This window comes from Solea solea (assembly GCF_958295425.1).
Source record: "Solea solea chromosome 4 unlocalized genomic scaffold, fSolSol10.1 SUPER_4_unloc_19, whole genome shotgun sequence".
Classification (NCBI taxonomy): Eukaryota; Metazoa; Chordata; class Actinopteri; order Pleuronectiformes; family Soleidae; genus Solea; species Solea solea.
This window is the reverse complement of record NW_026704009.1, coordinates 739-12,166: the sequence shown is the minus strand read 5'-3', so window position 1 is coordinate 12,166 and position 11,428 is coordinate 739. Positions and strand designations below refer to the sequence as shown.

General features: G+C 43.7%; 1 long non-coding RNA gene across 1 annotated transcript; it reads right to left on the bottom strand.

The window, feature by feature from the left end:
• Positions 1-894: 894 nt before the first annotated feature.
• On the bottom strand, positions 895-4,187 carry LOC131449247 (uncharacterized). Its single transcript, XR_009234259.1, has 3 exons — positions 3,903-4,187; positions 3,714-3,785; positions 895-980 (listed from the first exon to the last, which is right to left on the bottom strand). It is a non-coding gene; the product is annotated as an uncharacterized LOC131449247 (long non-coding RNA).
• Positions 4,188-11,428: the final 7,241 nt, after the last annotated feature.

The window sequence follows — 11,428 nt, the reverse complement described above, 5'->3', positions numbered from 1 at the left end:
TTGGCACAATGGTCAGCCAATCAGGTGTGAAAGCTTGAAATGTTTGGGGCGGGGCTTATTATTGAAAACATGTGCGCTGTGACTGAGGAGCCTGGTGGTTCAGTGGCTGCGGTGCGCGTTGAGCCGGAGTGTGGATATGGAGTGTGCGCCTGTGTGCCGCGCCACGCCGCGCGGCTTAAGTTAAGACCGACACGCGCCGGGCTGAGGTGGGATCCTGGCGGGGCCGGGCGCACCGCACTTCCTTGTATCTAAAGAAAAAAAGAAAAGAATGCATTTGAAATTGTATTGTAGCTTGAGCATGCACATGAGTTCATTTGTCAATGTGTGCCGTGATTTCATAGCGCTGTCCACGGTGATGAAATGAGCCTCGGTGTCGGCAGGGTCACGGGGCCACCTCATTTTATATTTCCAGATTGTGGCTATGTTTGCACTGAGTGTGTTTCTTTCATTTCAACAATGTAGCCATAATGGTCTCTGGTTTTATGAAGTTAATGTTGAGAATGTATCTTGTCTGCGGGGAATGAGTTACTTCAACTTTAACCATTTAGGAAACCAATTAAGTTTATTAACTCAAACAATTTAAGCATACAAAAGTATTTGATTTGAGTACAAGTAACTCAAGTATTTGTTGTTAAAGTAACTTGGGTAAAGTGCATTGTACTAATTCCATTCAGTTAATGAAAACTACTAAGTATGTGACACTTATGTGAAACGGATTTATCTGAACTGAAATGATCTTCTTTATACAAATGTTAATACTTAAGTTGAATTGACTCTTTTCTTTCTACTAAATCAAATTATTACATTCTACTTCTGACAACTTCAAATGGAGAGCGTAGATCAGTGTGTGAGCCATTACAACCTGATTGTGAGGACCAGAGACACATGGTGAGTTTCAAAGGGAACTCCTGCAGGAACCTGATCTTCATTCACTACTGCCACCAGGGCCACTGCCCCTCTTGGGTTGCTTCCAACTCATCCTGAAAAGGGAACAAACACATGTTCAGTGTTTTCAGTGTATTCAGACAAATCATTCAACTTAAAAAAGAAAACATGATGTCATCATCACTACTTGCAATAGTCAAATAGAAGCACTGTCAATAAAAAGGTAAACATGTTGCATGTATTATTTGTGAAATGTGGCGTTGTTTGTAGTTTAGTGTTTCCGCGTTTTCACGGCAGGGATGGCGTCTGCTGAGACGCTGGTTCCGCGGCTGCTGTGCGTTTGGCGCTGCGGCGGCGGTACGTGTCGTGTTTGCACTGACTGTGTGCCCCACCGCGCGGCTTAAGTGAGGACCGACACGCGCCGGGCCGAGGTGGGATCTCGGTGCCGTGTGCTGTGGCTGCGGTACGTGTCGCAACTGAGGAGCCTGGTGGTTCAGCGGCTGCGGTGCGCGTCGCGCCGTTGTGTGGATATGGAGGATGCGCCTGTGCGCTGCGCCACGCCGCGCGGCTTAAGTGAAGACCGACACGCGCCGGGCCGAGGCGGGGCCGGGCGCACCGCACTTTTTTTATGAAGTTAATGTTGAGAATGTATCTTGAATGTATCTCGGTTTGCGCGGGCTCCGCGGCTGCTGTGCGCTCCCCGGCTGCTGTGCGCTCCGCGGCTGCGGTTCCGGTGCCGTGCGCTGCCGCGGCGGTACCTGTCGTAACTGGGATTCTGGTGGTTCCGCGGCCGCGGTGCGTGTCCTCACTTAAACTGTGAGGACTGTACTCAGGCCAGTAAACTAACCTGATCTTCATTCACTACTGCCACCAGGGCCACTGCCCCTCTTGGGTTGCGTCCAACTCATCCTGAAAAGGGAACAAACACATGTTCAGTGTTTTCAGTGTATTCAGACAAATCATTCAACTTAAAAAAGAAAACATGATGTCATCATCACTACTTGCGATGCAATTGTCAAATAGAAGCACTGTCAATAAAAAGGTAAACATGTTGCATGTATTATTTGTGAAATGTGGCGTTGTTTGTAGTTTAGTGTGTTTCCGCGTTTTCATGGCAGGGATGGCGTCTGCTGAGACGCTGGTTCCGCGGCTGCTGTGCGTTTGGCGCTGCGGCGGCGGTACGTGTCGTGTTTGCGCTGACTGTGTGCCCCGCCGCGAGGCTTAAGTGAGGACCGACACGCGCCGGGCCGAGGTGGGATCTCGGTGCCTCGTGCTGTGGCTGCGGTACGTGTCGCAACTGAGGAGCCTGGTGGTTCGGCGGCCGCGGTGCGTGTCCTCACTTAAACTGTGAGGACTGTACTCATGAGTTTATTTGTCAATGTGTGCCGTGATTTCATAGCGCTGTCCACGGTGCTGAAATGAGCCTCGGTGTCGGCAGCGTCACAGGGTGACCTCATTTTATATTTCCAGATTGTGGCTATGTTTGCACTGAGTGTGTTTCTTTAATTTCAACAATGTAGCCATAATGGTCTCCAACAACGGTGAACAAAACAAACGCCACAGAAGCTGCAGTGCAAACTCCACCCACCTATAGCTGCAGAGGAAAAACTACATGTCTACTATAAACTGCTTTCTATATTCCTTCCTGGTTGGATTTAAACACACATCTGCCAATTTATTAGGTACACATTTTCTGTTTATGAACACACTGATTGAAGGAGCCAATCACATGGCAGTAAGTCATTGCATTTAGGCAGGTAGACATGATCAGGACGCCCAAATCAAGTTCAAACAGACTATCAGCATTAGGAAGAAAGGTGATTCAAGGAGCTTTTAATGTGGCATGGTTACTGGTAGTATTTTTACAAACTGCTTGCACAACCACGGTGTGACAAACAGAAAATATCCAGTGATGCCATGTTGAGGTCAAAGATCAGCAGAAAGGCCATGCCAAGAAAGCAAAAGGAACTCAAATCAGCGCAACCAAAGTGTGCAGAACACCATCTGAAGGCACAACACATTGAACCTTGCCGAAAAATGACTGCCTCCGACGGGAACGCGCATCGGTTAAGAGGTAGTGAGCGTAGGTCTACTGGTAGATATAATACTGTATACAGGGTACACCCTATAAGTCGTTGTTTGAAGGAGCGATACTGACCAAATTCATTGTACATGCACCTGTTTTCCTCGACTGCTAATGCTGAAAAGATAGAGAATGTAAGCCCTAACAATCCAGAGTTACAGGGTGCAGTCACTTCTCGGCAGGCCCTGCCGAAATGTGACAGCACCCTGTAACTCTTTATTGCAAGAAGCAATATTGACCAAATTCACTGTACATGCACCTGGTTTCCTCTACTTTCCTCTCCTCTACTGATTCTTCCAATTAGCCACTCACAGTGTGACTCCTGGCTGCTGAGTTAGTTAGCACCAGTTAGTTACTAGAAACCCAAGCCTTTTTAGATGATTTATATTAATAATTACACCATTAAATAACGACTTAAGTGTCATTAATTATTTAAATTAATAAATAGCCTTTTCAATAATTACTTACATCACATTGGTTTTCTTAGGTTACAAAATACTGACCTGGGTTTTTTTCGTCATCACTTAGTAACAATAATAATAATAATAATAATAATAATAATAATATTCAGTGGAGCTCCACTTCAGGTTTTACTTGATACTCATTCCAAACTAAATGTTTATTTAAATATTAGTTTAAATGTCATATGATAAAAAAAAAGTGTTAAAGTTTGAGTGTACACTTACAATTAAGTGTTAAGTGTGTTTGTTTCTGTTTGGTTGTGATGAGTTTCTGTTGTACTCACACCAGCAAACCGAATCCAGTTCAGTCCATCCATGAATACCAGTCCGGGTTTTGTAGCAGGTTTGCGTTGATGCTGCAAACAGAGAGTGAGACACAAACAGGTGACTGTGATCGTTTCATCAAAGACAAGAGATGAGAAGAAGACTGATGTCAGTGAAGAAACAAGGAAACAAAGTAACGTCAAACTTACATCTGTGATCTGTCCCTCTGGTGCGGCTGTCAACACAGGAGTTTAAATATTGGCACAATGGTCAGCCAATCAGGTGTGAAAGCTTGAAATGTTTGGGGCGGGGCTTATTATTGAAAACATGTGCGCTGTGACTGAGGAGCCTGGTGGTTCAGTGGCTGCGGTGCGCGTTGAGCCGGAGTGTGGATATGGAGTGTGCGCCTGTGTGCCGCGCCACGCCGCGCGGCTTAAGTGAAGACCGACACGCGCCGGGCTGAGGTGGGATCCTGGCGGGGCCGGGCGCACCGCACTTCCTTGTATCTAACGAAAAAAAGAAAAGAATGCATTTGAAATTGTATTGTAGCTTGAGCATGCACATGAGTTCATTTGTCAATGTGTGCCGTGATTTCATAGCGCTGTCCACGGTGATGAAATGAGCCTCGGTGTCGGCAGGGTCACGGGGCCACCTCATTTTATATTTCCAGATTGTGGCTATGTTTGCACTGAGTGTGTTTCTTTCATTTCAACAATGTAGCCATAATGGTCTCTGGTTTTATGAAGTTAATGTTGAGAATGTATCTTGTCTGCGGGGAATGAGTTACTTCAACTTTAACCATTTAGGAAACCAATTAAGTTTATTAACTCAAACAATTTAAGCATACAAAAGTATTTGATTTGAGTACAAGTAACTCAAGTATTTGTTGTTAAAGTAACTTGGGTAAAGTGCATTGTACTAATTCCATTCAGTTAATGAAAACTACTAAGTATGTGACACTTATGTGAAACGGATTTATCTGAACTGAAATGATCTTCTTTATACAAATGTTAATACTTAAGTTGAATTGACTCTTTTCTTTCTACTAAATCAAATTATTACATTCTACTTCTGACAACTTCAAATGGAGAGCGTAGATCAGTGTGTGAGCCATTACAACCTGATTGTGAGGACCAGAGACACATGGTGAGTTTCAAAGGGAACTCCTGCAGGAACCTGATCTTCATTCACTACTGCCACCAGGGCCACTGCCCCTCTTGGGTTGCTTCCAACTCATCCTGAAAAGGGAACAAACACATGTTCAGTGTTTTCAGTGTATTCAGACAAATCATTCAACTTAAAAAAGAAAACATGATGTCATCATCACTACTTGCGATGCAATAGTCAAATAGAAGCACTGTCAATAAAAAGGTAAACATGTTGCATGTATTATTTGTGAAATGTGGCGTTGTTTGTAGTTTAGTGTGTTTCCGCGTTTTCACGGGAGGGATGGCGTCTGCTGAGACGCTGGTTCCGCGGCTGCTGTGCGTTTGGCGCTGCGGCGGCGGTGCGTGTCCTCACTTAAACTGTGAGGACTGTACTCATGAGTTTATTTGTCAATGTGTGCCGTGATTTCATAGCGCTGTCCACGGTGCTGAAATGAGCCTCGGTGTCGGCAGCGTCACAGGGTGACCTCATTTTATATTTCCAGATTGTGGCTATGTTTGCACTGAGTGTGTTTCTTTAATTTCAACAATGTAGCCATAATGGTCTCCAACAACGGTGAACAAAACAAACGCCACAGAAGCTGCAGTGCAAACTCCACCCACCTATAGCTGCAGAGGAAAAACTACATGTCTACTATAAACTGCTTTCTATATTCCTTCCTGGTTGGATTTAAACACACATCTGCCAATTTATTAGGTACACATTTTCTGTTTATGAACACACTGATTGAAGGAGCCAATCACATGGCAGTAAGTCATTGCATTTAGGCAGGTAGACATGATCAGGACGCCCAAATCAAGTTCAAACAGACTATCAGCATTAGGAAGAAAGGTGATTCAAGGAGCTTTTAATGTGGCATGGTTACTGGTAGTATTTTTACAAACTGCTTGCACAACCACGGTGTGACAAACAGAAAATATCCAGTGATGCCATGTTGAGGTCAAAGATCAGCAGAAAGGCCATGCCAAGAAAGCAAAAGGAACTCAAATCAGCGCAACCAAAGTGTGCAGAACACCATCTGAAGGCACAACACATTGAACCTTGCCGAAAAATGACTGCCTCCGACGGGAACGCGCATCGGTTAAGAGGTAGTGAGCGTAGGTCTACTGGTAGATATAATACTGTATACAGGGTACACCCTATAAGTCGTTGTTTGAAGGAGCGATACTGACCAAATTCATTGTACATGCACCTGTTTTCCTCGACTGCTAATGCTGAAAAGATAGAGAATGTAAGCCCTAACAATCCAGAGTTACAGGGTGCAGTCACTTCTCGGCAGGCCCTGCCGAAATGTGACAGCACCCTGTAACTCTTTATTGCAAGAAGCAATATTGACCAAATTCACTGTACATGCACCTGGTTTCCTCTACTTTCCTCTCCTCTACTGATTCTTCCAATTAGCCACTCACAGTGTGACTCCTGGCTGCTGAGTTAGTTAGCACCAGTTAGTTACTAGAAACCCAAGCCTTTTTAGATGATTTATATTAATAAATACACCATTAAATAATGACTTCAGTGTCATTAATTATTTAAATTAATAAATAGCCTTTTCAATAATTACTTACATCACATTGGTTTTCTTAGGTTACAAAATACTAACCTGGGTTTTTTTCGTCATCACTTAGTAACAACAATAATAATAATAATAATAATAATAATAATAATAATAATAATATTCAGTGGAGCTCCACTTCAGGTTTTACTTGATACTCATTCCAAACTAAATGTTTATTTAAATATTAGTTTAAATGTCATATGATAAAAAAAAAGTGTTAAAGTTTGAGTGTACACTTACAATTAAGTGTTAAGTGTGTTTGTTTCTGTTTGGTTGTGATGAGTTTCTGTTGTACTCACACCAGCAAACCAAATCCAGTTCAGTCCGTCCATGAATACCAGTCCGGGTTTTGTAGCAGGTTTGCGTTGATGCTGCAAACAGAGAGTGAGACACAAACAGGTGACTGTGATCGTTTCATTAAAGACAAGAGATGAGAAGAAGACTGATGTCAGTGAAGAAACAAGGAAACAAAGTAACGTCAAACTTACATCTGTGATCTGTCCCTCTGGTGCGGCTGTCAACACAGGAGTTTAAATATTGGCACAATGGTCAGCCAATCAGGTGTGAAAGCTTGAAATGTTTGGGGCGGGGCTTATTATTGAAAACATGTGCGCTGTGACTGAGGAGCCTGGTGGTTCAGTGGCTGCGGTGCGCGTTGAGCCGGAGTGTGGATATGGAGTGTGCGCCTGTGTGCCGCGCCACGCCGCGCGGCTTAAGTGAAGACCGACACGCGCCGGGCTGAGGTGGGATCCTGGCGGGGCCGGGCGCACCGCACTTCCTTGTATCTAAAGAAAAAAAGAAAAGAATGCATTTGAAATTGTATTGTAGCTTGAGCATGCACATGAGTTCATTTGTCAATGTGTGCCGTGATTTCATAGCGCTGTCCACGGTGATGAAATGAGCCTCGGTGTCGGCAGGGTCACGGGGCCACCTCATTTTATATTTCCAGATTGTGGCTATGTTTGCACTGAGTGTGTTTCTTTCATTTCAACAATGTAGCCATAATGGTCTCTGGTTTTATGAAGTTAATGTTGAGAATGTATCTTGTCTGCGGGGAATGAGTTACTTCAACTTTAACCATTTAGGAAACCAATTAAGTTTATTAACTCAAACAATTTAAGCATACAAAAGTATTTGATTTGAGTACAAGTAACTCAAGTATTTGTTGTTAAAGTAACTTGGGTAAAGTGCATTGTACTAATTCCATTCAGTTAATGAAAACTACTAAGTATGTGACACTTATGTGAAACGGATTTATCTGAACTGAAATGATCTTCTTTATACAAATGTTAATACTTAAGTTGAATGGACTCTTTTCTTTCTACTAAATCAAATTATTACATTCTACTTCTGACAACTTCAAATGGAGAGCGTAGATCAGTGTGTGAGCCATTACAACCTGATTGTGAGGACCAGAGACACATGGTGAGTTTCAAAGGGAACTCCTGCAGGAACCTGATCTTCATTCACTACTGCCACCAGGGCCACTGCCCCTCTTGGGTTGCTTCCAACTCATCCTGAAAAGGGAACAAACACATGTTCAGTGTTTTCAGTGTATTCAGACAAATCATTCAACTTAAAAAAGAAAACATGATGTCATCATCACTACTTGCGATGCAATAGTCAAATAGAAGCACTGTCAATAAAAAGGTAAACATGTTGCATGTATTATTTGTGAAATGTGGCGTTGTTTGTAGTTTAGTGTGTTTCCGCGTTTTCACGGCAGGGATGGCGTCTGCTGAGACGCTGGTTCCGCGGCTGCTGTGCGTTTGGCGCTGCGGCGGCGGTACGTGTCGTGTTTGCACTGACTGTGTGCCCCGCCGCGCGGCTTAAGTGAGGACCGACACGCGCCGGGCCGAGGTGGGATCTCGGTGCCGTGTGCTGTGGCTGCGGTACGTGTCGCAACTGAGGAGCCTGGTGGTTCAGCGGCTGCGGTGCGCGTCGCGCCGTTGTGCGGATATGGAGGGTGCGCCTGTGCGCTGCGCCACGCCGCGCGGCTTAAGTGAAGACCGACACGCGCCGGGCCGAGGTGGGGCCGGGCGCACCGCACTTTTTTTATGAAGTTAATGTTGAGAATGTATCTTGAATGTATCTCGGTTTGCGCGGGCTCCGCGGCTGCTGTGCGCTCCACGGCTGCGGTTCCGGTGCCGTGCGCTGCGGCGGCGGTACCTGTCGTAACTGGGGAGCCTGGTGGTTCCGCGGCCGCGGTGCGTGTCCTCACTTAAACTGTGAGGACTGTACTCATGAGTTTATTTGTCAATGTGTGCCGTGATTTCATAGCGCTGTCCACGGTGCTGAAATGAGCCTCGGTGTCGGCAGCGTCACAGGGTGACCTCATTTTATATTTCCAGATTGTGGCTATGTTTGCACTGAGTGTGTTTCTTTAATTTCAACAATGTAGCCATAATGGTCTCCAACAACGGTGAACAAAACAAACGCCACAGAAGCTGCAGTGCAAACTCCACCCACCTATAACTGCAGAGGAAAAACTACATGTCTACTATAAACTGCTTTCTATATTCCTTCCTGGTTGGATTTAAACACACATCTGCCAATTTATTAGGTACACATTTTCTGTTTATGAACACACTGATTGAAGGAGCCAATCACATGGCAGTAAGTCATTGCATTTAGGCAGGTAGACATGATCAGGACGCCCAAATCAAGTTCAAACAGACTATCAGCATTAGGAAGAAAGGTGATTCAAGGAGCTTTTAATGTGGCATGGTTACTGGTAGTATTTTTACAAACTGCTTGCACAACCACGGTGTGACAAACAGAAAATATCCAGTGATGCCATGTTGAGGTCAAAGATCAGCAGAAAGGCCATGCTAAGAAAGCAAAAGGAACTCAAATCAGCGCAACCAAAGTGTGCAGAACACCATCTGAAGGCACAACACATTGAACCTTGCCGAAAAATGACTGCCTCCGACGGGAACGCGCATCGGTTAAGAGGTAGTGAGCGTAGGTCTACTGGTAGATATAATACTGTATACAGGGTACACCCTATAAGTCGTTGTTTGAAGGAGCGATACTGACCAAATTCATTGTACATGCACCTGTTTTCCTCGACTGCTAATGCTGAAAAGATAGAGAATGTAAGCCCTAACAATCCAGAGTTACAGGGTGCAGTCACTTCTCGGCAGGCCCTGCCGAAATGTGACAGCACCCTGTAACTCTTTATTGCAAGAAGCAATATTGACCAAATTCACTGTACATGCACCTGGTTTCCTCTACTTTCCTCTCCTCTACTGATTCTTCCAATTAGCCACTCACAGTGTGACTCCTGGCTGCTGAGTTAGTTAGCACCAGTTAGTTACTAGAAACCCAAGCCTTTTTAGATGATTTATATTAATAAATACACCATTAAATAATGACTTCAGTGTCATTAATTATTTAAATTAATAAATAGCCTTTTCAATAATTACTTACATCACATTGGTTTTCTTAGGTTACAAAATACTAACCTGGGTTTTTTTCGTCATCACTTAGTAACAACAACAATAATAATAATAATAATAATAATAATAATAAGAATAATATTCAGTGGAGCTCCACTTCAGGTTTTACTTGATACTCATTCCAAACTAAATGTTTATTTAAATATTAGTTTAAATGTCATATGATAAAAAAAAGTGTTAAAGTTTGAGTGTACACTTACAATTAAGTGTTAAGTGTGTTTGTTTCTGTTTGGTTGTGATGAGTTTCTGTTGTACTCACACCATCAAACCGAATCCAGTTCAGTCCGTCCATGAATACCAGTCCGGGTTTTGTAGCAGGTTTGCGTTGATGCTGCAAACAGAGAGTGAGACACAAACAGGTGACTGTGATCGTTTCATTAAAGACAAGAGATGAGAAGAAGACTGATGTCAGTGAATAAACAAGGAAACAAAGTAACGTCAAACTTACATCTGTGATCTGTCCCTCTGGTGCGGCTGTCAACACAGGAGTTTAAATATTGGCACAATGGTCAGCCAATCAGGTGTGAAAGCTTGAAATGTTTGGGGCGGGGCTTATTATTGAAAACATGTGCGCTGTGACTGAGGAGCCTGGTGGTTCAGTGGCTGCGGTGCGCGTTGAGCCGGAGTGTGGATATGGAGTGTGCGCCTGTGTGCCGCGCCACGCCGCGCGGCTTAAGTGAAGACCGACACGCGCCGGGCTGAGGTGGGATCCTGGCGGGGCCGGGCGCACCGCACTTCCTTGTATCTAAAGAAAAAAAGAAAAGAATGCATTTGAAATTGTATTGTAGCTTGAGCATGCACATGAGTTCATTTGTCAATGTGTGCCGTGATTTCATAGCGCTGTCCACGGTGATAAAATGAGCCTCGGTGTCGGCAGCGTCACGGGGCCACCTCATTTTATATTTCCAGATTGTGGCTATGTTTGCACTGAGTGTGTTTCTTTCATTTCAACAATGTAGCCATAATGGTCTCTGGTTTTATGAAGTTAATGTTGAGAATGTATCTTGTCTGCGGGGAATGAGTTACTTCAACTTTAACCATTTAGGAAACCAATTAAGTTTATTAACTCAAACAATTTAAGCATACAAAAGTATTTGATTTGAGTACAAGTAACTCAAGTATTTGTTGTTAAAGTAACTTGGGTAAAGTGCATTGTACTAATTCCATTCAGTTAATGAAAACTACTAAGTATGTGACACTTATGTGAAACGGATTTATCTGAACTGAAATGATCTTCTTTATACAAATGTTAATACTTAAGTTGAATTGACTCTTTTCTTTCTACTAAATCAAATTATTACATTCTACTTCTGACAACTTCAAATGGAGAGCGTAGATCAGTGTGTGAGCCATTACAACCTGATTGTGAGGACCAGAGACACATGGTGAGTTTCAAAGGGAACTCCTGCAGGAACCTGATCTTCATTCACTACTGCCACCAGGGCCACTGCCCCTCTTGGGTTGCTTCCAACTCATCCTGAAAAGGGAACAAACACATGTTCAGTGTTTTCAGTGTATTCAGACAAATCATTCAACTTAAAAAGGAAAACAT